General features: G+C 40.6%; 21 non-coding genes across 21 annotated transcripts; all 21 read right to left on the minus strand.

The window, feature by feature from the left end:
* Nucleotides 1-1,555: 1,555 nt before the first annotated feature.
* trnai-uau lies at nucleotides 1,556-1,649 on the minus strand. The gene is made up of 2 exons: nucleotides 1,612-1,649; nucleotides 1,556-1,591 (listed from the first exon to the last, which is right to left on the minus strand). It is a non-coding gene; the product is annotated as a tRNA-Ile (tRNA).
* A 439-nt stretch (nucleotides 1,650-2,088) lies between these two features.
* On the minus strand, nucleotides 2,089-2,182 carry trnai-uau. The gene is made up of 2 exons: nucleotides 2,145-2,182; nucleotides 2,089-2,124 (listed from the first exon to the last, which is right to left on the minus strand). It is a non-coding gene; the product is annotated as a tRNA-Ile (tRNA).
* Nucleotides 2,183-5,306: 3,124 nt separating this feature from the next.
* On the minus strand, nucleotides 5,307-5,400 carry trnai-uau. The gene is made up of 2 exons: nucleotides 5,363-5,400; nucleotides 5,307-5,342 (listed from the first exon to the last, which is right to left on the minus strand). It is a non-coding gene; the product is annotated as a tRNA-Ile (tRNA).
* A 429-nt stretch (nucleotides 5,401-5,829) lies between these two features.
* trnai-uau lies at nucleotides 5,830-5,923 on the minus strand. Its single transcript has 2 exons — nucleotides 5,886-5,923; nucleotides 5,830-5,865 (listed from the first exon to the last, which is right to left on the minus strand). It is a non-coding gene; the product is annotated as a tRNA-Ile (tRNA).
* A 3,161-nt stretch (nucleotides 5,924-9,084) lies between these two features.
* Nucleotides 9,085-9,179, minus strand: trnai-uau. The gene is made up of 2 exons: nucleotides 9,142-9,179; nucleotides 9,085-9,121 (listed from the first exon to the last, which is right to left on the minus strand). It is a non-coding gene; the product is annotated as a tRNA-Ile (tRNA).
* A 180-nt stretch (nucleotides 9,180-9,359) lies between these two features.
* On the minus strand, nucleotides 9,360-9,453 carry trnai-uau. The gene is made up of 2 exons: nucleotides 9,416-9,453; nucleotides 9,360-9,395 (listed from the first exon to the last, which is right to left on the minus strand). It is a non-coding gene; the product is annotated as a tRNA-Ile (tRNA).
* Nucleotides 9,454-10,469: 1,016 nt separating this feature from the next.
* On the minus strand, nucleotides 10,470-10,563 carry trnai-uau. Its single transcript has 2 exons — nucleotides 10,526-10,563; nucleotides 10,470-10,505 (listed from the first exon to the last, which is right to left on the minus strand). It is a non-coding gene; the product is annotated as a tRNA-Ile (tRNA).
* A 1,665-nt stretch (nucleotides 10,564-12,228) lies between these two features.
* trnai-uau lies at nucleotides 12,229-12,322 on the minus strand. The gene is made up of 2 exons: nucleotides 12,285-12,322; nucleotides 12,229-12,264 (listed from the first exon to the last, which is right to left on the minus strand). It is a non-coding gene; the product is annotated as a tRNA-Ile (tRNA).
* A 722-nt stretch (nucleotides 12,323-13,044) lies between these two features.
* trnai-uau lies at nucleotides 13,045-13,138 on the minus strand. The gene is made up of 2 exons: nucleotides 13,101-13,138; nucleotides 13,045-13,080 (listed from the first exon to the last, which is right to left on the minus strand). It is a non-coding gene; the product is annotated as a tRNA-Ile (tRNA).
* Nucleotides 13,139-15,132: 1,994 nt separating this feature from the next.
* trnai-uau lies at nucleotides 15,133-15,226 on the minus strand. The gene is made up of 2 exons: nucleotides 15,189-15,226; nucleotides 15,133-15,168 (listed from the first exon to the last, which is right to left on the minus strand). It is a non-coding gene; the product is annotated as a tRNA-Ile (tRNA).
* A 208-nt stretch (nucleotides 15,227-15,434) lies between these two features.
* trnai-uau lies at nucleotides 15,435-15,528 on the minus strand. Its single transcript has 2 exons — nucleotides 15,491-15,528; nucleotides 15,435-15,470 (listed from the first exon to the last, which is right to left on the minus strand). It is a non-coding gene; the product is annotated as a tRNA-Ile (tRNA).
* Nucleotides 15,529-16,249: 721 nt separating this feature from the next.
* Nucleotides 16,250-16,343, minus strand: trnai-uau. Its single transcript has 2 exons — nucleotides 16,306-16,343; nucleotides 16,250-16,285 (listed from the first exon to the last, which is right to left on the minus strand). It is a non-coding gene; the product is annotated as a tRNA-Ile (tRNA).
* Nucleotides 16,344-17,615: 1,272 nt separating this feature from the next.
* Nucleotides 17,616-17,709, minus strand: trnai-uau. The gene is made up of 2 exons: nucleotides 17,672-17,709; nucleotides 17,616-17,651 (listed from the first exon to the last, which is right to left on the minus strand). It is a non-coding gene; the product is annotated as a tRNA-Ile (tRNA).
* A 512-nt stretch (nucleotides 17,710-18,221) lies between these two features.
* trnai-uau lies at nucleotides 18,222-18,315 on the minus strand. The gene is made up of 2 exons: nucleotides 18,278-18,315; nucleotides 18,222-18,257 (listed from the first exon to the last, which is right to left on the minus strand). It is a non-coding gene; the product is annotated as a tRNA-Ile (tRNA).
* Nucleotides 18,316-19,993: 1,678 nt separating this feature from the next.
* trnai-uau lies at nucleotides 19,994-20,087 on the minus strand. The gene is made up of 2 exons: nucleotides 20,050-20,087; nucleotides 19,994-20,029 (listed from the first exon to the last, which is right to left on the minus strand). It is a non-coding gene; the product is annotated as a tRNA-Ile (tRNA).
* Nucleotides 20,088-20,528: 441 nt separating this feature from the next.
* trnai-uau lies at nucleotides 20,529-20,622 on the minus strand. The gene is made up of 2 exons: nucleotides 20,585-20,622; nucleotides 20,529-20,564 (listed from the first exon to the last, which is right to left on the minus strand). It is a non-coding gene; the product is annotated as a tRNA-Ile (tRNA).
* A 316-nt stretch (nucleotides 20,623-20,938) lies between these two features.
* On the minus strand, nucleotides 20,939-21,032 carry trnai-uau. The gene is made up of 2 exons: nucleotides 20,995-21,032; nucleotides 20,939-20,974 (listed from the first exon to the last, which is right to left on the minus strand). It is a non-coding gene; the product is annotated as a tRNA-Ile (tRNA).
* Nucleotides 21,033-21,470: 438 nt separating this feature from the next.
* trnai-uau lies at nucleotides 21,471-21,564 on the minus strand. Its single transcript has 2 exons — nucleotides 21,527-21,564; nucleotides 21,471-21,506 (listed from the first exon to the last, which is right to left on the minus strand). It is a non-coding gene; the product is annotated as a tRNA-Ile (tRNA).
* Nucleotides 21,565-22,197: 633 nt separating this feature from the next.
* Nucleotides 22,198-22,291, minus strand: trnai-uau. Its single transcript has 2 exons — nucleotides 22,254-22,291; nucleotides 22,198-22,233 (listed from the first exon to the last, which is right to left on the minus strand). It is a non-coding gene; the product is annotated as a tRNA-Ile (tRNA).
* Nucleotides 22,292-22,841: 550 nt separating this feature from the next.
* On the minus strand, nucleotides 22,842-22,935 carry trnai-uau. Its single transcript has 2 exons — nucleotides 22,898-22,935; nucleotides 22,842-22,877 (listed from the first exon to the last, which is right to left on the minus strand). It is a non-coding gene; the product is annotated as a tRNA-Ile (tRNA).
* An 832-nt stretch (nucleotides 22,936-23,767) lies between these two features.
* On the minus strand, nucleotides 23,768-23,861 carry trnai-uau. The gene is made up of 2 exons: nucleotides 23,824-23,861; nucleotides 23,768-23,803 (listed from the first exon to the last, which is right to left on the minus strand). It is a non-coding gene; the product is annotated as a tRNA-Ile (tRNA).
* Between the last annotated feature and the right edge of the window lie 191 nt (nucleotides 23,862-24,052).

The raw sequence follows: 24,052 nt of genomic DNA on the forward strand, positions 1-24,052 counted from the left end.
TCTGATATTCAATGGATCTTTTATATTATCCCATGAACTCTGTAGCTGCTGAAATGCTTCTCATCCTCTAAAACCTTTCTCCAGGTGAGGCTCGAACTCACAACATCAGCATTGCTCTACTGCGTACTGCCTTATAAGTAACGCGCACTGACCGATTGCGCCACTGGAGCTGATGTCGTAAAGCTGAATTACCAAACACCATCTTCTTTAGCTAGACTAATTTTTCAAATCATTCCATAGGCATTCCTCTAACTGATGTCAGCAATTGATCTTTTATATTATCCCATGAACTCTGTAGCTGCTGAAATGCTTCTCATCCTCTAAATCCTTTCTCCAGGTGAGGCTCAAACTCACAATCTCGGCATTGCTCTGCTGCGTACTGCCTTACAAGTAACGCAAGCTGACCGATTACACCAATGGAGCTGAGGAATTAAACATGAATTACCGAACTGCATGTTCTTTAGTAAGAATTATCATTCAAATTATTCAATAAACTTTCTTCTTAAAGATTACAGCCATCTCATATTCAATGGATCTTTTACATTATCCCATGAACTCTGTAGCTGCTGAAATGCTTCTCATCCTCTAAAACCTTGCTCCAGGTGAGGCTCAAACTCACAACCTCCACAATGCTCTGCTGCGTACTGCCTTATAAGCAACGCAAGCTGACCGATTGCACCACTGGAGCTGAGATCTTAGACGTGAATTACCGAACTGCATGTTCTTTAGTAAGACTTATCGTTCAAATTATATAATAAACGTTCTTCTTAAAGATTACAGCCATCTAATATTCAATGGATCTTTTATAATATCCCATGAACTCTGGAGCTACAGAAATGCTTCTCATCCTCTAAAACTTTGCCCCAGCTGAGGCTCAAACTCACAACCTCTGCATTGCTCTGCTGCGTACTGCCTTATATATTAAATCTTTTATATTATCCCATTAACTCTGTAGCTACTGAAATGCTTCTCATCCTCTAAAAACCTTGCTCCAGGTGAGGATCGAACTCACAACCTAGGCATTGATCTGCTGCGTACTGCCTTTTATGTACCGCGCGCTGACCGTTTGCGCCACTGGAGCAGACGTTCAAATCAGAAAAACAAAACACAACGTTCATTAGCTAGACTAATCTTTCAAATCCTTCAAATCAGTCAAGCATTGCTTATCGTTCAAATTATTCAATAAAAACTTTCTTCTAAAAGATTGCAGCCATCTGCCTATTCAATTGATCTTTTATATTATCCCATGAACTCTGTAGCTACTGAAATGCTTCTCATCCTCTAAAACCTTGCTCCAGGTGAGGCTCGAACTGACAACCTCGGCATTGCTCTGCTGCGTACTGCCTTATAAGTACCGCAAGCTGACCGATTGCACCACTGGAGCTGAGGTCTTAAGCGTGAATTACCGAACTGCATGTTCTTTACTAAGACTTATCGTTCAAATTATATAATAAACATTCTTCTTAAAGATTACAGCCATCTGATATTCAATGGATCTTTTATATTATCCCATGAACTCTGTAGCTACAGCAACGCTTCTCATCCTCTAAAACCTTGCTCCAGGTGAGGCTCGAACTCACAACCTCGGCATTGCTCTGCTGCGTACTGCCTTATAAGTACCGCGCGCTGACCGATTGCGCCACTGGAGCTGATGTCGCAAAATTGAATTACCAAACACCATGTTCTTTAGCTAGACTAATCTTTCAAATCATTGCATAGGAATTCCTCTAACTGATTTCAGAAATCGGATTTTAAACCAAACTTTTATTTTATCCCATAAATTTTTTTGTGACTGAAATGCTACTCGCATTCTTAAACCTTGCTCCAGGTGAGACTCAAACTCACAACCTCGGCATTGCTCTGCTGCGTATTGCCTTACAAGTACCGCAAGCTGACAGATTGCACCACTGGAGCTGAGGCAATCCAGTTCATGAATTACCAAACTGCATGTTCTTTAGCAGGACTTATCTTTCAAATTATTCAATAAACTTTCTTCTTAAAGATTACAGCCATCTCATATTCAATGGATCTTTTATATAATCCCATGAACTCTGTAGCTGCTGAAATGCTTCTCATCCTCTAAAACCTTGCTCCAGGTGAGGCTCAAACTCACAACCTCGGCATTGCTCTGCTGCGTACTGCCTTATAAGTACCGCGCGCTGACCGATTGCGCCACTGGAGCAGATGGCTTAAAGGTGAATTACCAAACACCATGTTCTTTAGCTAGACTAATCTTTCAAATCCTTCAAATCAGTCAAGCATTGCTTATCGTTCAAATTATTCAATAAACTTTCTTCTAAAAGATTGCAGCCATCTGATATTCAATTGATCTTGTATATTTATCCCATGAACTCTGTAGCTACTGAAATGCTTCTCGTGCTCTAAAACCTTGCTCCAGGTGAGGCTCGAACTGACAACCTCGGCATTGCTCTGCTGCGTACTGCCTTATAAGTACCGCAAGCTGACCGATTGCACCACTGGAGCTGAGGTCTTAAGCGTGAATTACCGAACTGCATGTTCTTTAGTAAGACTTACCGTTCAAACTATATAATAAACGTTCTTCTTAAAGATTACAGCCATCTGATATTCAATGGACCTTTTATATCATCCCATGAACTCTGTAGCTACAGAAATGCTTCTCATCCTCTAAAACCTTGCTCCAAGTGAGGCTCAAACTCACAACCTCGGCATTGCTCTGCTGCGTACTGCCTTATATATCAAATCTTTTATATTATCCCATGAACTCTGTAGCTACAGAAATGCTTCTCATCCTCTAAAATCTTGCTCCAGGTGAGGCTCGAACTCACAACCACGGCATTGCTCTGCTGCGTCCTGCCTTATAAGTAACGCGCACTGATCGATTGAGTAACAAAATATGCTGGTTCAAGAGACTATTACCAAACATTATGTGAGAAATACAAAACAAACTTGTCAATTTTAAGACTAGACCACTAAGCTTCAGTTCACAAGCAAGTGTCACTTAATGGAAGATTAGAGCACAAGATACCTAAGGTGAGACCCTCAACTGAAGATTAACATTGAATAGTAGACTTTTCTTAAGTTATACTAGTCTTTTATGACATCCCATGAACTTTCCTCTAACTGATTACAACCATCTGATATTCAATGGATCTTTTATATTATCCCATGGACTCTGTACCAACTGAAATGCTTCTCGATTTCTAAAACCATTGCCTCAGGTGAGGCTCAAACTCACAACCTCGGCATTGCTCTGCTGCGGACTGCCTTACAAGTACCACAAGCTGACAGATTGCACCACTGGAGCTGCGTTAATTCAGTTGTGAATTACCGAACTGCATGTCTTTAGTAAAGGCTTATCGTTCAAATTATTCAATAAACTTTCTTCTTAAAGATTACAGCCATCTGATATTCAATGGATCTTTTACATTATCCCATTAACTCTGTAGCTACAGAAATGCTTCTTGCATTCTAAAACCTTGCCTCAGGTAAGGCTCAAACTCACAACCTCGGAATTGCTCTGCTGCGGACTGCCTTACAAGTACCGCAAGCTGACCGATTGCGCCACTGGAGCTGATGTCCTAAAGCTGAATTACCAAACATCATGTTCTTTAGCTAGACTAATCTTTCAAATCATTGCTTAGGAATTCCTCTAACTGATTTCAGCAACCGGATTTTAAACCAAACTTTTATTTTATCCCATAAATTATTTTGTGACTGAAATGCTACTCGCATTCTTAAACCTTGCTCCAGGTGAGGCTCAAACTCACAACCTCGGCATTGTTCTGCTGCGTACTGCCTTACAAGTACCGCAAGCTGACCGATTGCACCACTGGAGCTGAGGTTTTAAACGTGAATTACCGAACTGCATGTTCTTTAGTAAGAATTATCATTCAAATTATTCAATAAATTTTCTTCTTAAAAATTACAGCCATCTCATATTCAATGGATCTTTTATATTATCCCATGAACTCTGTAGCTGCTGAAATGCTTCTCATCCTCTAAAACCTTGCTCCAGGTGAGGCTCGAACTCACAACCTCGGCATTGCTCTGCTGCGTACTGCCTTATAAGTACCGCGCGCTGACGTCGTAAAGTTGAGTTATCAAACACCATGTTCTTTAGCTAGACTAATCTTTCAAATCATCGCATAGGAATTCCTCTAACTGATTTCAGCAATTTTAAACCAAACTTTTATTTTATCCCATGAATTATTTTGTGACTGAAATGCTACTCGCATTCTTAAACCTTGCACCAGGTGAGGCTCAAACTCACAACCTCGGCTGCGTACTGCCTTATAAGTACCGCAAGCTGACAGATTGCACCACTGGAGCTGTGGTAATCCAGTTCGTGAATTACCGAACTGCATGTTCTTTAGTAAGACTTATCGTTCAAATTATTCAATAAACTTTCTTCTTAAAGATTACAGCCATCTGATATTCAATGGATCTTTTATATTATCCAATGAACTCTGTAGCTGCTGAAATGCTTCTCATCCTCTAAAACCTTGCTTCAGGTGAGGCTCAAACTCACAACCTCAACATTGCTCTGCTGCACACTGCCTTACAAGTACCACAAGCTGACCGATTGCACCACTGGAGCTGAGGTCTTAAATGTGAATTACCAAACTGCATGTTCTTTAGTAAGAATTGTCATTCAAATTATTCAATAAACTTTCTTCTTAAAGATTACAGCCATCTGATATTCAATGGATCTTTTACATTATCCCATGAACTCTGTAGCTGCTGAAATGCTTCTCATCCTCTAAAACCGTACTCCAGGTGAAGCTCAAACTCACAACCTCAGCTGCGTACTGCCTTATAAGTACCGCGCGCTGACCGATTGCGCCACTGGAGCAGATGTCTTAAAAGTGAATTACCAAACACAATGTTCTTTAGCTAGACTAATCTTTCAAATCCTTAAAATCAGTCAAGCATTGCTTATCGTTCAAATTATTCAATAAACTTTCTTCTAAAAGATTACAGCCATCTGATATTCAATTGATCTTTTATATTATCCCATGAACTCTGTAGCTACTGAAATGCTTCTCGTCCTCTAAAACCTTGCTCCAGGTGAGGCTCGAACTGACAACCTCGGCATTGCTCTGCTGCGTACTGCCTTATAAGTACCGCAAGCTGACCGATTGCACCGCTGGAGCTGAGGTCTTAAGCGTGAATTACCGAACTGCATGTTCTTTAGTAAGACTTATCGTTCAAACTATATAATAAACGTTCTTCTTAAAGATTACAGCCATCTGATATTCAATGGATCTTTTATATTATCCAATGAACTCTGTAGCTACAGAAACGCTTCTCATCCTCTAAAACCTTGCTCCAGGTGAGGCTCGAACTCACAACCTCGGCATTGCTCTGCTGCGTACTGCCTTATAAGTACCGCGCGCTGACCGATTGCACCACTGGAGCTGCGGTAATCCAGTTCGTGAATTACCAAACTGCATGTTCTTTAGTAAGAATTATCGTTCAAATTATTCAATAAACTTTCTTCTTAAAGATTACAGCCATCTGATATTCAATGGATCTTTTACATTATCCCATGAACTCTGTAGCTGCTGAAATGCTTCTCATCCTCTAAAACCTTACTCCAGGTGAAGCTCAAACTAACAACCTCAGCTGCGTACTGCCTTATAAGTACCGCGCGCTGACCTATTGCGCCACTGGAGGAGATGTATTAGAGCTGAATTACCAAACAGCATGTTCTTTAGTAAGAATTATCGTTCAAATTATTCAATAAACTTTCTTCTTAAAGACTACAGCCATCTGATATTCAATGGATCTTTTACATTATCCCATGAACTCTGTAGCTACAGAAATGCTTCTCGTCCTCTAGGACCTTGCTCCAGGTGAGGCTCGAGCTCACAACCTCGGCATTGCTCTGCTGCGTACTGCCTTATAAGTACCGCGCGCTGACCGATTGCACCACTGGAGCAGATGCCTTAAAGGTGAATTACCAAACACCATGTTCTTTAGCTAGACTAATCTTTCAAATCCTTAAAATCAGTCAAGCATTGCTTATCGTTCAAATTATTCAATAAACTTTCTTCTTAAAGATTACAGCCATCTGATATTCAATGGATCTTTTACATTATCCCATGAACTCTGTAGCTACAGAAATGCTTCTCATCCTCTAAAACCTTGCTCCAAGTGAGGCTCAAACTCACAACCTCGGCATTGCTCTGCTGCGTACTGCCTTATATATTAAATCTTTTACATTATCCCATGAACTCTGTAGCTACAGAAATGCTTCTCATCCTCTAAAACCTTGCTTCTGGTGAGGCTCGAACTCACAACCTCGGCATTGCTCTGCTGCGTCCTGCCTTTTAAGTAACGCGCACTGATCGATTGAGTAACCAAATATGCTGGTTCAAGAGACTATTACCAAACATTACCAAACAAAAACAAAAAAAAACAAAAAAAACTAATAAAATACAAGATTCAAAACACAAAGCTTCAGTTCACAAGCAAGTGTCACTTAATGGAAGATTAGAGCACAAGATACCTAAGGTGAGACCCTCAACTGAAGATTAACATTGAATAGTAGACTTTTCTTAAGTTATACTAGTCTTTTATGACATCCCATGAACTTTCCTCTAACTGATTACAACCATCTGATATTCAATGGATCTTTTATATTATCCCATGGACTCTGTACCAACTGAAATGCTTCTCGCTTTCTAAAACCTTGCCTCAGGTGAGGCTCAAACTCACAACCTCGGCATTGCTCTGCTGCGGACTGCCTTACAAGTACCACAAGCTGACAGATTGCACCACTGGAGCTGCGTTAATTCAGTTGTGAATTACCGAACTGCATGTTCTTTAGTAAGACTTATCGTTCAAATTATTCAATAAACTTTCTTCTTAACGATTACAGCCATCTGATATTCAATGGATCTTTTACATTATCCCATTAACTCTGTAGCTACAGAAATGCTTCTCGCGTTCTAAAACCTTGCCTCAGGTGAGGCTCAAACTCACAACCTCGGCATTGCTCTGCTGCGGACTGCCTTACAAGCACCGCAAGCTGACCGATTGCGCCACTGGAGCTGATGTCCTAAAGCTGAATTACCAAACACCATGTTCTTTAGCTAGACTAATCTTTCAAATAATTGCATAGGAATTCCTCTAACTGATTTCAGCAACCGGATTTTAAACCAAACTTTTATTTTATCCCATAAATTATTTTGTGACTGAAATGCTACTCGCATTCTTAAACCTTACTCCAGGTGAGGCTCAAACTCACAACCTCGGCATTGCTCTGCTGCGTACTGCCTTATAAGTACAGCAAGCTGACAGATTGCACCACTGGAGCTGAGGTCTTAAACGTGAATTACTGAACTGCATGTTCTTTAGTAAGAATTATCATTCAAATTATTCAATAAACTTTCTTCTTAAAGATTACAGCCATCTCATATTCAATGGATCTTTTATATAATCCCATGAACTCTGTAGCTGCTGAAATGCTTCTCATCCTCTAAAACCTTGCTCCAGGTGAGGCTCGAACTCACAACCTCGGCATTGCTCTGCTGCCTGCGTACTGCGCGCTGACCGAAAGTGCGCCACTGCGCTGACGTCGTAAAGTTGAGTTACCATACAACATGTTCTTTAGCTAGACTAATCTTTCAAATCATCGCATAGGAATTCCTCTAACTGATTTCAGCAATTTTATTTTTAAAAAATTGCAGCCAAACTTTTTTTTATTATCCCATGAATTATTTTGTGACTGAAATGCAACTCGCATTCTAAACCTTGCACAAGGTGAGGCTCAAACTCACAACCTCGGCATGCTCTGCTGCGTACTGCCTTATAAGTACCGCAAGCTGACAGATTTGCACCACTGGAGCTGTTGTAATCCAGTTCGTGAATTACGAAACTGCATGTTCCTTTAGTAAGACTTATCGTTCAAATTATTCAATAAACTTTCTTCTTAAAGATTACAGCCATCTGATATTCAATGGATCTTTTATATTATCCAATGAACTCTGTAGCTGCTGAAATGCTTCTCATCCTCTAAAACCTTGCTTCAGGTGAGGCTCAAACTCACAACCTCGGCATTGCTCTGCTGTGTACTGCCTTACAAGTACCGCAAGCTGACCGATTGCACCACTGGAGCTGAAGCTTAAAGAAAATTACCAAACTGCATGTTTTAATTAAGAATTATCACTGCATGTCAAAATAGTTCTTCTTACGGATTTATCTGCATATTCAAAATTTTTATATTATCCCATGAACTCTGTCGTGCTGAAAGATCCTCTTAAAGCCTTGCTCTAGGTTCAATGTCGAAACTCACAACTCGCGGCCCTTTGCTCTGCTGCGTACTGCCTTATAAGTACCATGAACTCTGACCGATTGCGCCACTGGAGCAGATTCTCATAAAGGTGAATCTAAACACCTTGTTCTTTAGGTAACTAATCTTCAAAATCTTCACAACAGCAAGCATTATCGTCTCAAATTATTCAATGAAACTTTCTGCCTTGCAGCCATTGTATTCAATTTATCTTTTATATTATCCCATGAACTCTGTAGCTACTGAAATGCTTCTCATCCTCTAAAACCTTGCTCCAGGTGAGGCTCGAACTGACAACCTCGGCATTGCTCTGCTGCGTACTGCCTTATAAGTACCGCAAGCTGACCGATTGCACCGATGGAGCTGAGGTCTTAAGCGTGAATTACCGAACTGCATGTTCTTTAGTAAGACTTATCGTTCAAATTATATAATAAACGTTCTTCTTAAAGATTACAGCCATCTGAAATTCAATGGATCTTTTACATTATCCCATGAACTCTGTAGCTACTGAAATGCTTCTCATCCTCTAAAACCTTGCTCCAGGTGAGGTTCAAACTCACAACCTCGGCATTGCTCTGCCACGTACTGCCTTATAAGTACCGATGCAAGCTGACCGATTGCACCACTGGAGCTGAGGTAATTCCAGTTGTGAATTACCAAACTGCATGTTCTTTAGTAAGACTTATCGTTCAAATCATTCAATAGGAATTCTTCTAAACTGATTACAGCAATCTGATATTCAATGGATCTTTTATTTTATCCCATGAACTCTGTAGTGACTGAAATGCTTCTCGCTTCTTAAACCTTACTCCAGGTGAGGCTCAAACTCACAACCCTCGGCATTGCTCTGCTGCGTACTGCCTTATAAGTACCGCGCGCTGACCGATTGCGCCACTGGAGCTGATGGTAATCCAAAGCAAGACTGAATTACCAAACTGCCATGTTCTTTAGCTAGACTAATCTTTCAAATCATTGCATAGGAACTTTCTTCTAACTGATTTCAGCAATCGGATTTTAAACCAAACTTTTTTTTATCCCATGAATGTAGCTTGTGAAATGCTTCTCGCATTCTCTTAAACCTTGCTCCAGGTGAGGCTCAAACTCACAACCTCGGCATTGCTCTGCTGCGTACTTCCTTATAAGTACCGCGCGCTGACCGATTGCACCACTGGAGCTGATGTCGTAAAGCTGAATTACCAAACACAATGTTCTTTAGCTAGACTAATCTTTCAAATCCTTCAAATCAGTCAAGCATTGCTTATCGTTCAAATTATTCAATAAACTTTCTTCTTAAAGATTACAGCCATCTGATATTCAATGGATCTTTTACATTATCCCATGAACTCTGTAGCTGCTGAAAAATGCTTCTCATCCTCTAAAACCTTGCTCCAGGTGAGGCTCGAAACTCACAACCTCGGCATTGCTCTGCTGCGTACTGCCTTATATATTATCTTTTACGCGCCTGACCGATTGCGCCACTGTAGCTAGAGAAGATCCCCTCTAAAACCTTGCTTCTGAATTAGGCCGAAACACCATGTTCTTGCTGCGTCCTGACTTTTCGTTCAACTGATCGATTGCAGTAAACCAAATGATGCTCGTTCAAAGACTATTCATAAACACCATTTCTTTAGAAGAAATACAAAACAAATTATTTCAAATAATTTTAAGACTAGACCAATGCTAAGCTTTAAAACTTGCTCACAAGAACTTGTCACATGGAATTGATCTGTAGCACAAGATACCTAAGGTGAGCTTAACCCATCAACTGCTGAAGATTAAAAACCTTGACTCCAGGTTATACTAGCTTGCTATGATCTTTCACATCATTGCCATCACAACTTTCCTCGGCTGATTACAGACTCTGATATTCAATGGATCTTTTATTTATCCCATGGCGCGCTGACCGATTGAAATGCTTCTCGCTTTCTAAAACCTTGCCTCAGGTGAGGCTCAAACTCACAACCTCGGCATTGCTCTGCTGCGTATTGCCTTACAAGTACTTGACAATTGCACCACTGGAGCTGAGGTAATCAGTTCGTGAATTACCAACTGCATGTTCTTTAGTAAGACTTATCAAATTATTCAATAAACTTCTCTTCTTAAAGATTACAGCCATCTGATATTCAATGGATCTTTTACATTATCCCATGAACTCTGTAGCTGCTGAAATGCTTCTCATCCTGTAAAACCTTGCTCCAGGTGAGGCTCGAACTCACAACCTCAGCATTGCTCTGCTGCGTACTGCCTTATAAGTGCCGCGCGCTGACCGATTGCGCCACTGGAGCTGATGTCGTGAAGCTGAATTACCAAACACCATGTTCTTTAGCTAGACTAATCTTTCAAATCATTGCATAGGAATTCCTCTAACTGATTTCAGCAATCGGATTTTAAACCAAACTTTTATTTTATCCCATAAAATTTTTTTGTGACTGAAATGCTACTTGCATTCTTAAACCTTGCTCCAGGTGAGGCTCAAACTCACAACCTCGGCATTGCTCTGCTGCGTACTGCCTTATAAGAACCGCAAGCTGACATATTGCACCACTGGAGCTGAGGTAATCCAGTTCGTGAATTACCAAACTGCATGTTCTTTAGTAAGACTTATCGTTCAAGATTATTCAATGAACTTTCTTCTTAAAGATTACAGCCATCTCATATTCAATGGATCTTTTATATTATCCCATGAACTCTGTAGCTGCTGAAATGCTTCTCATCCTCTAAAACCTTGCTCCAGGTGAGGCTCGAACTCACAACCTCCACAATGCTCTGCTGCGTACTGCCTTATAAGCACCGCAAGCTGACCGATTGCACCACTGGAGCTGAGATCTTAAACGTGAATTACCGAACTGCATGTTCTTTAGTAAGACTTATCGTTCCAAATTATATAATAAACGTTCTTCTTAAAGATTACAGCCATCTAATATTCAATGGATCTTTTACATTATCCCATGAACTCTGTAGCTGCTGAAATGCTTCTCATCCTCTAAAACCTTGCTCCAGGTGGCGCTCAAACTCACAACCTCGGCATTGCTCTGCTGCGTACTGCCTTATATATTAAATCTTTTATATTATCCCATGAACTCTGTAGCTGACTGAAATGCTTCTCATCCTCTAAAACCTTGCTCCAGGTGAGGCTCGAACTCACAACTGGCATTGCTCTGCTGCGTACTGCCTTAAAGTACCAAGCGCGCTGGATCTTTTAAATTATTGCGCCACTGGAGCTGATTGTCGCAAAACTTCTCATTACTTTCACCATGTTCTTTTAGCTAGACTAATCTTTCAAATCATTGCATATAGGAATTCCTCTAACTGATTTCAGCAATCGGATAGTTTGTTTAAACCAAACTTTTATTTTATCCCATAAATTTTTTTATTAACATGCTGAAATGCTACTCGCATTCTTAAACCTTGCTCCAGGTGAGGCTCAAACTCAAAACCTCGGCGTTGCTCTGCTGCGTACTGCCTTATAAGTACCGCAAGCTGACAGATTGCACCACTGGAGCTGAGGTAATCCAATGCGTGAATTACCAAACTGCATGTTCTTTAGTAAGACTTATCGTTCAAATTATTCAATAAACTTTCTTCTTAAAGATTACAGCCATCTCATATTTCAATGGATCTTTTATATTATCCCATGAACTCTGTAGCTGCTGAAATGCTTCTCATCCTCTAAAACCTTGCTCCAGGTGAGGCTCGAACTCGGCATTGCTCTGCTGCGTACTGCCTTATAAGTACCGCCTCGCAAGCTGACCGATTGCGCCACTGGAGCTGATGTCTTAAAGGTGAATTACCAAACTGCATGTTCTTTAGTACGACTTATCGTTTCAAATTATTCAAGCATTGCTTATAAACTTTCTTCTTAAAGATTACAGCCATCTGATATTCAATGGATCTTTTATATTATCCCATGAACTCTGTAGCTACTGAAATACTTCTCATCCTCCAAACCTTGCTCCAGGTGAGGCTCGAACTCACAACCTCGGCATTGCTCTGCTGCGTACTGCCTTATAAGTACCGCGCGCTGACCGATTGCGCCACTGGAGCAGATGTCTTAAAGGAGAATTACCAAACACCATGTTCTTTGGCTAGACTAATCTTTCAAAAGACTTATCGTTCAAATTATATAATAAACTTTCTTCTTAAAGATTACAGCCATCTAATATTCAATTGATCTTTTATATTATCCCATGAACTCTGTAGCTGACTGAAATGCTTCTCATCCTCTAAAACCTTGCTCCAGGTGAGGCTCGAACTCACAACCTCGGCATTGCTCTGCTGCGTACTGCCTTATAAGTACCGCGCCCTGAGCGATTGCGCCACTGGAGCTGATGTCGCAAAACTGAATTACCAAACACCATGTTCTTTAGCTAGACTAATCTTTCAAATCATTGCATAGGAATTCCTCTAACTGATTTCAGCAATCGGATTTTAAACCAAACTTTTATTTTATCCCATAAATTTTTTTGGTGACTGAAATGCTACTCGCATTCTTAAACCTTGCTCCAGGTGAGGCTCAAACTCACAACCTCGGCATTGCTCTGCTGCGTACTGCCTTATAAGTACCGCAAGCTGACAGATTGCACCACTGGAGCTGCGGCAATCCAGCTCGTGAATTACAGAACTCCATGTTCTTTAGTAAGACTTATCGTTCAAATTATTCAATAAACTTTCTTCTTAAAGATCACAGCCATCTGATATTCAATGGATCTTTTATATTATCCCATGAACTCTGTAGCTGCTGAAATGCTTCTCATCCTCTAAAACCTTGCTCCAGGTGAGGCTCGAACTCACAACCTCGGCATTGCTCTGCTGCGTACTGCCTTATAAGTACCGCAAGCTGACCGATTGCACCACTGGAGCTGAGGTTTTAAAGCAGAATTACCAAACTGCATGTTCTTTTAGTAAGACTTATCGTTCAAATTATATAATAAACTTTCTTCTTAAAGATTACAGCCATCTATATTCAAATGGATCTTTTATATTATCCCATGAACTCTGTAGCTGCTGAAATGCTTCTCCATCCTCTAAAATCTTGCTCCAGGTGAGGCTCGAACTCACAAACTCGGCATTGCTCTGCTGCGTACTGCCTTATAAGTACCGCGCTGACCGATTGCGCCACTGGAGCTGGCCTTATCCACTGGAGCTGATGTCGTAAAGCTGAATTACCAAACACCATGTTCTTTAGCTAGACTAAACTTTCAAATCATTGCATAGGAATTCCTCTAACTGATTTCAGCAATCGGATTTTAAACCAAACATTTATTTTATCCCATAAATTTTTTTGTGACTGAAATGCTACTCTCATCCTCTTAAACCTTGCTCCAGGTGAGGCTCAAACTCACAACCTCGGCATTGCTCTGCTGCGTACTGCCTTATAAGTACCGCAAGCTGACCGATTGCACCACTGGAGCTGAGGTCTTCAAGTTCGTGAATTACCAAACTGCATGTTCTTTAGTCAGGACTTATCGTTCAAATTATTCAATAAACTTTCTTCTTAAAGATTACAGCCATCTCATATTCAATTGATCTTTTATATTATCCCATGAACTCTGTAGCTGCTGAAATGCTTCTCATCCTCTAAAACCTTGCTCCAGGTGAGGCTCGAACTCAAAACCTCGGCATTGCTCTGCTGCGTACTGCCTTATAAGTACCGCGCCCTGACCGATTGCGCCACTGGAGCAGATGCGGTGAATTACCAAACACCATGTTCTTGAATAGACTAATCTTTCAAATCCTTAGTCAGAAGCATTGCTTCAAAATTATTCAATAAACTTTCTTCTAAAGGATTGCAGCCATCTGATATTCAATGGATCTTTTATATTATCCCATGAACTCTGTAGCTGCTGAAATGCTTCTCATCCTCTAAAAACCTTGCTCCAGGTGAGGCTCAAACTCACAACCTCGGCATTGCTCTGCTGCGTACTGCCTTATAAGTACCTTTTGATTACCCATGCCACTGGAGCATACTGCCAAGATTAATGAGTGAATAAAATCTGAAGTTCTTGAGGCTCAAACCTCGCATTCTATCAATAAACGTTCTTCTTAAAGATTACATTGCCACTGCGTACTGCCTTATAAGTACCGCGCGCGCTGACCGATTGCGCCACTGGAGCTGATCTTTCAAAAGCTGAATTACCAAACACATCATGTTCTTTAGCTAGACTAATGGCGCTTCAAATTGCATTCAATAAACTTTCTTCTAAAAGATTACAGCCATCTGATATTCAATGGATCTTTTTATATTATCCCATGAACTCTGTAGCTACTGAAATGCTTCTCATCCTCTAAAACCTTGCTCCAGGTGAGGCTCGAACTCACAACCTCGGCATTGCTCTGCTGCGTACTGCCTTATAAGTACCGCAAGCGTGACCGATTGCACCACTGGAGCTGATGTCGTAAAGGTGAATTACCAAACACCATGTTCTTTAGCTAGACTAATCTTTCAAATCATTTTTAGTAGGACTTATCGTTCAAATTATTCAATAAACTTTCTTCTTAAAGATTACAGCCATCTGATATTCAATTGATCTTTTATATTATCCCATGAACTCTGTAGCTGCTGAAATGCTTCTCATCCTCTAAAACCTTGCTCCAGGTGAGGCTCAAACTCACAACCTCGGCATTGCTCTGCTGCGTACTGCCTTATAAGTACCGCAAATCCGCCACTTGCACCACTGGAGCTGAGATCTTAAAACACGTGAATTACCAAACTGCATGTTCTTTAGTAAGACTTATCGTTCAAATTATTCAATAAACTTCTTCTTAAAGACTACAGCCATCTGATATTCAATGGATCTTTTATATTATCCCATGAACTCTGTAGCTGCTGAAATGCTTCTCATCCTCTAAAACCTTGCTCCAGGTGAGGCTCGAACTCACAACCTCGGCATTGCTCTGCTGCGTACTGCCTTATAAGTACCGCAAGCTGACCGATTGCACCACTGGAGCTGATGTCTTAAAGGTGAATTACCAAACACACATGTTCTTTAGCTAGACTAATCTTTTAAATCCTTCAAATCAGTCAAGCACTGCTTATCGTTCAAATTATTCAATAAACTTTCTTCTAAAAGATTACAGCCATCTGATATTCAATGGATCTTTTATATTATCCCATGAACTCTGTAGCTGCTGAAATGCTTCTCATCCTCTAAAACCTTGCTCCAGGTGATGCTCGAACTCACAAACTCGGCATTGCTATGCTTCGTACTGCCTTATAAGTACCGCGCGCTGACCGATTGCGCCACTGGAGCAGATGTCTTAAAAGTGAATTACCAAACACCATGTTCTTTAGCTAGACTAATCTTTCAAATCATTGCATAGGAATTCCTCTAACTGATTTCAGCAATCGGATTTTAAACCAAACATTTATTTTATCCCATAAATTTTTTTGTTACTGAAATGCTACTTGATCCTCTAAAACCTTACTCCAGGTGAGGCTCAAACTCACAACCTCGACATTGCTCTGCTGCGTACTGCCTTATAAGTACCGCAAGCTGACATATTGCACCACTGGAGCTGAGGTAATCCAGTTCGTGAATTACCAAACTGCATGTTCTTTAGTAAGACTTATCGTTCAAATTATTCAATGAACTTTCTTCTTAAAGATTACAGCCATCTCATATTCAATGGATCTTTTATATTATCCCATGAACTCTGTAGCTGCTGAAATGCTTCTCATCCTCTAAAACCTTGCTCCAGGTGAGGCTCGAACTCACAACCTCGGCATTGCTCTGCTGCGTACTGCCTTATAAGTTGCGCAAGCTGACCGATTGCACCACTGGAGCTGAGCTTAAACGTCTTAAAACGTGTTCTTTAGCTAACTGCATCCTTCAAATCAGTAAGATTGCTTATCGTTCAAATTATTCAATAAACTTTCTTCTTAAAGATTACAGCCATCTGATATTCAATGGATCTTTTATATTATCCCATGAACTCTGTAGCTGCTGAAATGCTTCTCATCCTCTAAAACCTTGCTCCAGGTGTGGCTCGAACTCACAAACTCGGCATTGCTCTGCTTCGTACTGCCTTATAAGTACCGCGCGCTGACCGATTGCGCCACTGGAGCTGATGTCTTAAAGTTGAGTTACCAAACAACATGTTCTTTAGCTAGACTAATCTTTCAAATCATCGCATAGGAATTCCTCTAACTGATTTCAGCAATCGGATTTTAAACCAAACTTTTATTTTATCCCATTAATTATTTTGTGACTGAAATGCTACTCGCATTCTTAAACCTTGCTCCAGGTGAGGCTCAAACTCAAAACCTCAGCATTGCTCTGCTGCGTACTGCCTTATCAGTACAGCAAGCTGACAGATTGCACCACTGGAGCTGCGGTAATCCAGTTCGTGAATTACCAAACAGCATGTTCTTTAGTAAGAATTATCGTTCAAATTATTCAATAAACTTTCTTCTTAAAGATTACAGCCATCTGATATTCAATGGATCTTTTATATTATCCAATGAACTCTGTAGCTGCTGAAATGCTTCTCATCCTCTAAAACCTTGCTCCAGGTGTTGCTCGAACTCACAACCTCGGCATTGCTCTGCTGCGTACTGCCTTATAAGTACCACAAGCTGACCGATTGCACCACTGGAGCTGAGGTCTTAAATGTGAATTACCAAACTGCATGTTCTTTAGTAAGAATTATCATTCAAATTATTCAATAAACTTTCTTCTTAAAGATTACAGCCATCTCATATTCAATGGATCTTTTATATTATCCAATGAACTCTGTAGCTGCTGAAATGCTTCTAATCCTCTAAAACCTTGTTCCAGGTGAGGCTCGAACTCACAACCTCGGCATTGCTCTGCTGCGTACTGCCTTATAAGTACCGCGCCCTGACCGATTGCGCCACTGAACCTTCAAATTATTAAATAAACTACCAAACCCCATGTTCTTTAGCTAGACTAATCTTTCAAATCCTTCAAATCAGTCAAGCATTGCTTATCGTTCAAATTATTCAATATACTTTCTTCTAAAAGATAGCAGCCATCTGATATTCAATTGATCTTTTATATTATCCCATGAACTCTGTAGCTACTGAAATGCTTCTCATCCTCTAAAATCTTGCTCCAGGTGAGGCTCAAACTCACAACCTCGGCATTGCTCTGCTGCGTACTGCCTTATAAGTACCGCAAGCTGACAGATTGCACCACTGGAGCTGAGGCAATCCAGTTCATGAATTACCAAACTGCATGTTCTTTAGTAGGACTTATCGTTCAAATTATTCATAAACTTTCTTCTTAAAGATTACAGCCATCTGATATTCAATGGATCTTTTATATTATCCCATGAACTCTGTAGCTGCTGAAATGCTTCTCATCCTCTAAAACCTTGCTCCAGGTGAGGCTCGAACTCACAACCTCGGCATTGCTCTGCTGCGTACTGCCTTATAAGTACCGCACGCTGACCGATTGCGCCACTGGAGCAGATGTCTTAAAGGTGAATTACCAAACACCATGTTCTTTAGCTAGACTAATCTTTCAAATCCTTCAAATCAGTAAGCATTGCTTATCGTTCAAATTATTCAATAAACTTTCTTCTAAAAGATTACAGCCATCTGATATTCAATTGATCTTTTATATTATCCCATGAACTCTGTAGCTGCTGAAATGCTTCTCATCCTGTAAAACCTTGCTCCAGGTGAGGCTCGAACTCACAAACTCAGCATTGCTCTGCTTCGTACTGCCTTATAAGTACCGCGCGCGCTGACCGATTGCACCACTGGAGCTGAGGTCTTAAAGTTCGTGAATTACCAAACACCATGTTCTTTAGTAAGACTAATCTTTCAAATCCTTCAAATCAGTCAAGCATTGCTTATCGTTCAAATTATTCAATAAACTTTCTTCTAAAAGATTACAGCCATCTGATATTCAATGGATCTTTTATATTATCCAATGAACTCTGTAGCTACTGAAATGCTTCTCATCCTCTAAAACCTTGCTCCAGGTGAGGCTCGAACTCACAAACTCGGCATTGCTCTGCTTCGTACTGCCTTATAAGTACCGCGCGCTGACCGATTGCGCCACTGGAGCTGATGTCGTAAAGCTGAATTACCAAACACCATGTTCTTTAGCTAGACTAATCTTTCAAATCATTGAATAGGAATTCCTCTAACTGATTTCAGCAATCGGATTTTAAACCAAACTTTTATTTTATCCCATAAATTTTTTTGTGACTGAAATGCTACTTGCATTCTTAAAACTTGCTCCAGGTGAGGCTCAAACTCACAACCTCCACAATGCTCTGCTGCGTACTGCCTTATAAGACCCGCAAGCTGACATATTGCACCACTGGAGCTGAGGTAATCCAGTTCGTGAATTACCAAACTGCATGTTCTTTAGTAAGACTTATCATTCAAATTATTCAATAAACTTTCTTCTTAAAGATTACAGCCATCTCATATTCAATGGATCTTTTATATTATCCCATGAACTCTGTAGCTGCTGAAATGCTTCTCATCCTCTCTAAAACCTTGCTCCAGGTGAGGCTCAAACTCACAACCTCGGCATTGCTCTGCTGCGTACTGCCTTACAAGTACCACAAGCTGACCGATTGCACCACTGGAGCTGAGGTCTTAAATGTGAATTACCAAAACCATGTTTTTAAACTAGCATGTTTCAAATCCTTCTTTAGTAAAGAATGCTTATCGTTCAAATTATTCAATAAACTTTCTTCTAAAAGATTACAGCCATCTGATATTCAATGGATCTTTTATATTATCCCATGAACTCTGTAGCTGCTGAAATGCTTCTCATCCTCTAAAACCTTGCTCAATGTGAGGCTCGAACTCACAAACTCGGCATTGCTCTGCTTCGTACTGCCTTATAAGTACCGCGCGCTGACCGATTGCGCCACTGGAGCTGATGTCGTAAAGCTGAATTACCAAACACCATGTTCTTTAGCTAGACTAATCTTTCAAATCATTGCATAGGAATTCCTCTAACTGTTTTCAGCAATCGGATTTTAAACCAAACTTTTATTTTATCCCATAAATTTTTTTGTGACTGAAATGCTACTCGCATTCTTAAACCTTGCTCCAGGTGAGGCTCAAACTCAAAACCTCAGCATTGCTCTGCTGCGTACTGCCTTATAAGTACAGCAAGCTGACAGATTGCACCACTGGAGCTGAGGTAATCCAGTTCGTGAATTACCAAACAGCATGTTCTTTAGTAAGAATTATCATTCAAATTATTCAATAAACTTTCTTCTTAAAGATTACAGCCATCTCATATTCAATGGATCTTTTATATTATCCCATGAACTCTGTAGCTGCTGAAATGCTTCTCATCCTCTAAAACCTTGCTCCAGGTGTGGCTCGAACTCACAAACTCGGCATTGCTCTGCTTCGTACTGCCTTATAAGTACCGCAAGCTGACCGATTGCGCCACTGGAGCTGAGATCTTAAAGGTGAATTACCAAACACCATGTTCTTTAGCTAGCCTGCATGTTCTTTAGTAAGACTTATCGTTCAAATTATTCAATAAACTTTCTTCTTAAAGATTACAGCCATCTGATATTCAATGGATCTTTTACATTATCCCATGAACTCTGTAGCTGCTGAAATGCTTCTCATCCTCTAAAACCTTCGCTCCAGGTGAGGCTCAAACTCACAACCTCGGCATTGCTCTGCTGCTACTGCCTTATAAGTACTGCCTTATATATTCCCATGAACTCTGTAGCTACTGAAATGCTTCTCATCCTCTAAAACCTTGCTCCAGGTGAGGCTCGAACTCACAACCTCGGCATTGCTCTGCTGCGTACTGCCTTATAAGTACAGCGCGCTGACAGATTGCGCCACTGGAGCTGATGTCGTGAAGCTGAATTACCAAAAACACCATGTTCTTTAGCTAGACTAATCTTTCAAATCATTGCATAGGAATTCCTCTAACTGTTTTCAGCAATCGGATTTTAAACCAAACTTTTATTTTATCCCATAAATTTTTTTGTTACTGAAATGCTTCTCATCCTCTAAAACCTTGCTCCAGGTAAGGTTCGAACTCTCAACCTCGGCATTGCTCTGCTGCGTACTGCCTTATAAGTACCGCAAGCTGACATATTGCACCACTGGAGCTGAGGTAATCCAGTTCGTGAATTACCAAACTGCATGTTCTTTAGTAAGAATTATCGTTCAAATTATTCAATAAACTTTCTTCTTAAAGATTACAGCCATCTCATATTCAATGGATCTTTTATATAATCCCATGAACTCTGTAGCTGCTGAAATGCTTCTCATCCTCTAAAACCTTGCTCCAGGTGAGGCTCGAACTCACAACCTCGGCATTGCTCTGCTGCGTACTGCCTTATAAGTACCGCAAGCTGACCGATTGCACCACTGGAGCTGAGATCTTAAAAAACACCATGTTCGTGAATTACCGAACTGCATGTTCTTTAGTAAGACTTATCGTTCAAATTATATAATAAACTTTCTTCTTAAAGATTACAGCCATCTAATATTCAATGGATCTTTTACATTATCCCATGAACTCTGTATGCTGAAATGCTGAAATGCTTCTCATCCTCTAAAACCTTGCTCCAGGTGGGGCTCAAACTCACAACCTCGGCATTGCTCTGCTGCGTACTGCCTTATATATCAAATCTTTTATATTATCCCATGAACTCTGTAGCTACAGAAATGCTTCTCATCCTCTAAAATCTTGCTCCAGGTGAGGCTCGAACTCACAACCACGGCATTGCTCTGCTGCGTCCTGCCTTATAAGCAACGCGCGCTGACCGATTGCGCCACTGGAGCAGATGCCTTAAAGGTGAATTACCAAACACCATGTTCTTTAGCTAGACTAATCTTTCAAATCATTGCATAGGAATTCCTCTAACTGATTTCAGCAATTTTAAACCAAACTTTTATTTTATCCCATGAATTATTTTGTGACTGAAATGCTTCTCGCATTCTAAAACCTTGCTCCAGGTGAGGCTCAAACTCACAACCTCGGAATTGCTCTGCTGCTGAGTACTGCCTTATAAAGTACCGCAAGCTGACAGATTGCACCACTGGAGCTGAGGTAATCCAGTTCGTGAATTACCAAACTGCATGTTCTTTAGTAAGACTTATCGTTCAAATTATTCAATAAACTTTCTTCTTAAAGATTACAGCCATCTCATATTCAATGGATCTTTTATATTATCCCATGAACTCTGTAGCTGCTGAAATGCTTCTCATCCTCTAAAACCTTGCTCCAGGTGAGGCTCGAACTCACAACCTCGGCATTGCTCTGCTGCGTACTGCCTTATAAGCACCGCGCGCTGACCGATTGCGCCACTGGAGCTGAGGTCTCTTAAAGCAAATTACCAAACTGCAGATATTTAGTAAGAATTATCGTTCAAATTATTCAATAAACTTTCTTCTTAAAGATCACAGCCATCTGATATTCAATGGATCTTTTATATTATCCCATGAATTCTGTAGCTGCTGAAATGCTTCTCATCCTCTAAAACCTTGCTCCAGGTGAGGCTCGGAACTCACACCTCGACATTGCCTCTGCTGCGTACTGCCTTATAAGTACCGCGCGCTGACCGATTGCGCCACTGCATGATACTTTTATATTATCCCATTGAACTCTGTAGCAACTGAAATGCTTCTTCCCCATAAATTTTTTTGGGACTGAAATGCTACTCGCATTCTTAAACCTTGCTCCAGGTGAGGCTCAAACTCACAACCTCGGCATTGCTCTGCTGCGTACTGCCTTATAAGTACCGCAAGCTGACAGATTGCACCACTGGAGCTGAGGCAATCCAGTTCGTGAATTACCAAACTGCATGTTCTTTAGCAGGACTTATCTTTACAATTATTCAATAAACACTTTCTTCTTAAAGATTACAGCCATCTCATATTCAATGCATCTTTTATATTATCCCATGAACTCTGTAGCTGCTGAAATGCTTCTCATCCACAAAAACCTTGCTCCAGGTGAGGCTCAAACTCACCACCTCGGCATTGCTCTGCTGCGTACTGCCTTATAAGTACCGCGCGCTGACCGATTGCGTCACTGGAGCAGATGTCTTAAAGGTGAATTACCAAACACAATGTTCTTTAGCTAGACTAATCTTTCAAATCCTTAAAATCAGTCAAGCATTGCTTATCGTTCAAATTATTCAATAAACTTTCTTCTAAAAGATTGCAGCCATCTGATATTCAATTGATCTTTTATATTATCCCATGAACTCTGTAGCTGCTGAAATGCTTCTCATCCTCTAAAACCTTGCTCCAGGTGAGGCTCGAACTGACAACCTCGGCATTGCTCTGCTGCGTACTGCCTTATAAGTACCGCAAGCTGACCGATTGCACCGATGGCACACTGCATGGAGACTGATCGTTCAAAAGCGTGAAAATGCTTACCGAACTGCATGTTCTTTAGTAACTGCCTTATAAGTACCGCAAGCTGACCGATTGCACCACTGGAGCTTATCGTTCAAAAAGACTTATCGTTCAAATTATTCAGTAAACGTTCTTCTTAAAGATTACAGCCATCTGATATTCAATGGATCTTTTACATTATCCCATGAACTCTGCAGCTACAGAAATGCTTCTCATCCTGTAAAACCTTGCTCCAGGTGACGCTCGAACTCACAACCTCGGCATTGCTCTGCTGCGTACTGCCTTATAAGTACCGCGCGCTGACCGATTGCGCCACTGGAGCTGATGTCGTAAAGCTGAATTACCAAACACCATGTTCTTTAGCTAGACTAATCTTTCAAATCATTGCATAGGAATTCCTCTAACTGATTTCAGCAATTGGATTTTAAACCAAACTTTTATTTTATCCCATAAATTTTTTTGTGACTGAAATGCTACTTGCATTCTTAAAACTTGCTCCAGGTGAGGCTCAAACTCACAACCTCGGCATTGCTCTGCTGCGTACTGCCTTATAAGTACCGCAAGCTGACATATTGCACCACTGGAGCTGAGGTAATCCAGTTCGTGAATTACCAAACTGCATGTTCTTTAGTAAGACTTATCATTCAAATTATTCAATGAACTTTCTTCTTAAAGATTACAGCCATCTCATATTCAATGGATCTTTTATATTATCCCATGAACTCTGTAGCTGCTGAAATGCTTCTCATCCTCTAAAACCTTGCTCCAGGTGAGGCTCGAACTCACAACCTCCACAACGCTCTGCTGCGTACTGCCTTATAAGCACCGCAAGCTGACCGATTGAACCACTGGAGCTGAGATCTTAAACGTGAATTACCGAACTGCATGTTCTTTAGTAAGACTTATCGTTCAAATTATATAATAAACGTTCTTCTTAAAGATTACAGCCATCTAATATTCAATGGATCTTTTACATTATCCCATGAACTCTGTAGCTGCTGAAATGCTTCTCATCCTCTAAAACCCTTGCTCCAGGTGGCGCTCAAACTCACAACCTCGGCATTGCTCTGCTGCGTACTGCCTTATATATTAAATCTTTTATATTATCCCATGAACTCTGTAGCTGCTGAAATGCTTCTCATCCTCTAAAACCTTGCTCCAGGTGTGGCTCGAACTCACAAACTCGGCATTGCTCTGCTTCGTACTGCCTTATAAGTACCGCGCGCTGACCGATTGCGCCACTGGAGCTGATGTCGCAAAACTGAATTACCAAACACCATGTTCTTTAGCTAGACTAATCTTTCAAATCATTGCATAGGAATTCCTCTAACTGTTTTCAGCAATCGGATTTTAAACCAAACTTTTATTTTATCCCATAAATTTTTTTGTGACTGAAATGCTACTCTCGCATTCTTAAACCTTGCTCCAGGTGAGGCTCA

This window comes from Cyprinus carpio, chromosome A23 (assembly GCF_018340385.1).
Source record: "Cyprinus carpio isolate SPL01 chromosome A23, ASM1834038v1, whole genome shotgun sequence".
Lineage (NCBI taxonomy): Eukaryota > Metazoa > Chordata > Actinopteri > Cypriniformes > Cyprinidae > Cyprinus > Cyprinus carpio.